Source organism: Silene latifolia, chromosome 5 (genome assembly GCF_048544455.1).
Source record: "Silene latifolia isolate original U9 population chromosome 5, ASM4854445v1, whole genome shotgun sequence".
NCBI lineage: Eukaryota > Viridiplantae > Streptophyta > Magnoliopsida > Caryophyllales > Caryophyllaceae > Silene > Silene latifolia.
In genome coordinates, this window is record NC_133530.1 from 79,214,500 (window position 1) to 79,220,059 (window position 5,560).

Sequence of the window (5,560 nt, forward strand, 5' to 3'; positions counted from 1 at the left end):
TTTTGTAAAATTAGATTTCAATCCTTATTTAAAAATTATTTTATGTTCTTATAAAATATAAAGTATATTACTAATAATTAAGGGGCCTATTTTGTAAATCTCGCACAGGGCCCCCGAAATGTCAGAGACGGCCCTGATTATAAGCTTGTTTCCTTGAACAGTTGCATGTCTAACATGCTTTCTAAGAAGGACATGTTTTTTTGTTGCTTGCTTGTTCTTGTGAGAATAATTTGTTAATAGCATGTAGCATACTAGCATATATGCATTATGCCTCCCATAGATTTACTTTACGTTCAAGAAATAATGCATCTAACAATAATTACCTTTGATTAATATATTGGACACCATAATCCACAGATTTTGTGAACCATACTATTTGTAATGTATGCCATTACCCTTTTTTCCACATTATAGGTTGAAAAAGTTCTAACAATGAGGAAAAAGTGATAACAAAAGTTTGAGAAAATTTGGGAATAAAAGTAAGAATTTGTGATGGTTCCCCATTATAAAAGCTCATTTTTAGAAATGAACCTCATACATTTGTTAATTATATTTCTTGCAATTAGATAAATTTATATACAAAAAGATAATTTCGAAGATGGAAAATTTGTGTGGTAATAGAATAAGGCTAGACTTATTGAAATGGCTTAATATTTGTGTTATGATTTTTGGATTTTTGCATGTCAAAGTTGTAGGCAACCAACAATTTACAGCCATGTATGTGTTTGGAGATTCACTAGTTGATAATGGAAATAACAATTACATTGATGCTCGTGCAAAGGCAAACTTTTATCCTTATGGGATTGATTTTTATTTAGGGCCTACAGGAAGATTTAGTAATGGCAAAATCATTATCGACTATTTATGTAAGTCTAACACTTCTAATTTTGTTTACTCCTTATCAACTTATGGTTGAAAACATGCATGTTTTCCGTCAATTTATCCATAAACTTTAGATCTATAGTTTTAAGATAACAAATTTACTTTGATATTCATTAAGTGTGTTTAGATCAATCACTTCCCGTGTTTATATAAAGTTCTATGAAAAATAGGTTACATATCCAAGTATCGCCTTGTAGCTTAGCCACTTCATATTAGACTAGCTTTATACCTTCTAGATCTACGTTAATTTTTTTTTTTTTAAAAAAAATTGCTCACTGCAAATAAGATGAAAGATCAATGGACTCTAGTGCTCTATTATATATATTAATTATTAATCACGGAGTGTATAAGATGACAATGATTAATACAATCAAATGAGTTTAACTATTTATGGGAGTTTTGGATTGAGATATTTCTTCAATAATTTTTTATAAAGGTGATTAAATGTGGGCTTGGGTTGAACACAAGCTCGGCCAAATCCAACATGAATTTTTCACCTAAGAATTTAAAGAAGAAACCTTGTAAATTCTTGAAAATACATTATTGATATTGACTTTTTTTATGGGACGATCAAACTAAATTAATAGGAAAAACAACCTTGAACAACAATTTTATTCTAATATAGCCGAAAAATAAACTACCATTTTTGCGTGCAGCTGAACTAATAGGGATTCCTTATATCCCACCTTACGCCAATCCTTTTTCTACGGATAGAGACATCATATATGGTGTAAACTATGCATCATTTCTTTGGAGGAATCCTCGAAGAAAGTGGGCAAGCACTGGTAAAATATTCTTTAAATTTCTCATATCATTTTGGTTTCTTTCAAAAGAACGTTGAAACACAAATTAAAAGATTAGAGAGTCCTAATACAAATTTTTTTTATTTTAAAAAGAAAAAGGAAAGAATCTGTTCGATTCAATTTCTATATGCGAGTCATTATTTACATTGTTTTTATTTAAGTGCTCCGGTTATTTCTTAACATTTCCGTTTTAAGTATAAGCAAATTGAAAATCTATTATAAGTGGTGGATGTAGGATTTTTCACTTAAGAGACATTTCTCTGATCGATTTTCTTTATCCCAGTTTACAATTTTTTTTATTTAAGTATCTCGGTTGTTTATGTACAATTTCTTTTTAAATATACGTAGTTGATAATCTTTTATAGTAGTGGATGATGCAAGATTTTTCACCTAAGGAGCCATTTTCTTAATTTCAATGAGGCAAATAATACTTTTTTTTTTTTAATAATCAATCTGACCAAACTTTTTCCTTAGTTTTTTTTTACATTCTTATACTCCCTCCGAATTAAAGTGTTTGCCCTATTTCCCTATTATATGAGTCTTGTATTTTAATGAAATGGGCAAACACTTTAATTTGGAGGGAGTACTACTTTTGGTCGAAAATATAATTTAGTAAAAATCTTTTGCCTACAGATTTATGTATATTTGCTTATTTGCGAAATATGTTTAACCTCAGAATTTTGACATATTGATTTTGATTAGTTAAATAAGATCATACGTGTGATATATGGCAGGGGGCTAGGTTTAGCTTTAGACAACAGGTTGAGAATTTTAACATCACGAAAGATCAATTGTTGAACCAAATGAATGATGATAAGTTAGTAGATTATTTATCAAAGGCGCTGGCAGTTATTATACTTGGAAGCAATGACTATATCAATAATTACCTCAATCCTTCTTACCGCACAAGCTCCAAATTCAAGCCTGATAAGTATGCTGATATTGTCATCAACCAATATTCTAAGCAAGTTTTGGTAATTATGCTTACGATTTACCCTTTAAGTTTTTCCTTTACACTTACAATTTACCTTATTTTGTAAACAAATGCCAACAAGACTCAAGTTTAATCAATTATACGATTATAAGAGGGTGGTCGAGTTCGTCTAGAATAATGAAGATCATCTTTCTCATGCTCTGTACTTTTCCCTTTTAATATTTCAAAATGAAGTAGAGAAATGAAGCAAAAATGATATTTGTTGACGTGTCAACTGAAAGATGCATAATACTCCGTATGATATACTCCCTCTGTCCCGGTCATTTGTTGTCCTTTTCCATTTTGGGGTGTCTCAATAATCATTTGTTGTCCTTTCTATTTTAAGAATGAACTTGATGAGTAATTTGATCATTCTCATTCAATTTGTTCCACTTGTCATTTAGTTATTGGTCTTCTCCTCATTCCTTGGTCTTTGTGCCAAAACGAAAGGACAACAATTGACCGGGACGGAGGGAGTATAAAATTACAAGTATACTTTTAAGAAGACTAACTATGTAGAAAGTGTGTCAAAAGTGATCAATCCGCAGTAAAGACCTTATGCCTAAAAAAATAATCTTTCATGTATTTAGGGACCTTTTATTTTACAGAGTAATAACATTTAACACATTTTTAGTTATTTTTCCTTTCCCGACAAAGTTTTATCACAGGCCATCCAAAACTCACCTCACTCTAGTGAATCCAACCGTGACTGCAATACAAAAATAACATGACTCATTAAATTGTTTGTGATATGAAGCAATAGTAAACACATACAATTGAATTGTTTATCATTATTCATAATGCCATAGACAATTTGATTGTCATTGAGATAATACACGAGCCCAAAATATTTGATTACTATTGAGACAAACTACAATCAAATACGGAGTATATTGTATGAACTCTAGCCTTTCAATTTGCCAAATTAGCTAAATTGACATATATTACTGAAGTTTTTACTTTTAATCATACAGGCACTATACGATCTAGGATTGAGAAAGTTTTTCTTAGCGGGAGTAGGGCCTCTTGGTTGCACCCCTTCTCAAAAAACTGTAGCCCGACTTCCTGCTGGTAAATGCCTTGATTTCAGCAATGATGCGCCCCAAATGTTCAACGCAAGGTTAAAAAACCTTGTTGATCAACTTAATACGACCCACCCGAATGCCACTTTTGTCTTTGGCGACACTTTCGCGGCGATCATGGATATACTTGCTCATCCGGTTACATATGGTACGGCTATGAAAATAATACAAACGAGTATTAATTGATTTGAAATACGCCATCATTAATTTTCATTATTTAGTTTCCTAAAACAAGTAAAATAAATTGAGAGTTGGCCAATAATCTTAGGTTCATTGGTAACACACACTCTATAGTCGATTAAGTTTAGCCTCAGTTTAATTAACCTAGATGTCTCTGAAATATATAGTTCAAGAAACTGGCATTAGACAGGTCATTTGGGCCAGGTTCTAGTCAAGTCTTTCGGATCTGGTTGTGTTTTGGTCGGGTTATGCATGGTTATTTTAAGTCATGTCTAACGTTCTAGGTTAGTTCAACATAACTTCAGAAGATTTTGTTTCAAATTTTAAAGGATCGTTTCTCCCCACATATTTTGAGAAGTGAAAAAAAAGGAGGGAGTATTTATGTTAAGATGGCAAGTCAAGATCGAGGTTAATGCAATCGTAATCAGTATATTTATGTTCAAATGATAAAAATTAGCTTTACCTAATATTTTTGCAATATTTATTTGTGTATGACAGGATTGTCAGTGATCGAAAGAGCATGTTGTGGAGTTGGGGTGAACAATGCGGAAAAAATGTGTCTACCTTTGTTAATACCATGTTTAAACAGAGACCAATATGCATTCTGGGATGCATTTCATCCATCACAAGTTGTTCATCGGATTCTAGCTTTGAAGGCTTACAATGGCCAACAAAATGAGTCTTACCCCATTAATCTCAAACAGATGGCTCAACTCAAGATCTAAATTCTCCCTTTATTGAATAATTTATACTCCAGTTAAATGTAATAATTTGCTTTAGTGTGTGGCAGATTATGCACGAGTTTCGTGTAGAATATGAAATTATAAAATATCAGAGCAAATGAAATTGATGGACTTTATAGAGTAAAAAGGTCTTATGTGTCCTGTCATTATTTACCAACCCCAAGTATAAGAACATTTGATCTTAATAAAAGAACTTTTTATTTTGTTCTTAATTAGACCAATTACTAATTTATTTCTCCCAATTAATTTATTTTACCTTTTAACAATAATCACGAAACTTAGTTTATTAATTCGACAAACCCAAAAACACCTCACACTGGAATAACTTTATTTTTAATGTTCTTATTGACAAACACAATACTAAGTACTACCATTTTACTTGCTTTTAGTGTTGCATTGACAAGTCCTCCCTCACTTAATAAAAAACATAAATCATAAGTACTTATAGCCAGAGTGTAACACATGAATGACTACTTCGAAAACATAAGAGCATGTTTTTTTCTTAAAATGATGAGTAGGCTACACTTCATTTTCATACTATCCCCGCTCCTTTATCAAGCTCGGTATTAAACGAGGCAACGCCCTTAGTACAAGAAACTAATATTCCAGTAAGCATTCAACCCGAGTCTAAAGACAATGTCTCACCATTGGCTCTAACAAGTCAAAGTACCAATTCTAGCAATAGATTCAATACCATTACCACCACAATTAGCAATGATTCCTCCGGTTCAGAGATCGTCGATATCAACTCGATAGAAGAAAGTCGTACCTTTTATGGGGTTGATGATTCAGGGGTCATCGATCATGAATCTCTCGATCGAACTAAACAAGGAGGATCCATTGCCTTTTATAGGTTTCCCTACTCAGTACTGTTGATTGTTAAGTATGTCGGTTGTG

The 5,560-nt window shown here is 32.0% G+C and overlaps 1 pseudogene; it reads left to right on the forward strand.

Annotated features, from left to right (window-relative positions):
* The first annotated feature begins 598 nt into the window (after positions 1–598).
* On the forward strand, positions 599–4,645 carry LOC141655598 (GDSL esterase/lipase At1g71250-like; annotated as a pseudogene).
* Positions 4,646–5,560: the final 915 nt, after the last annotated feature.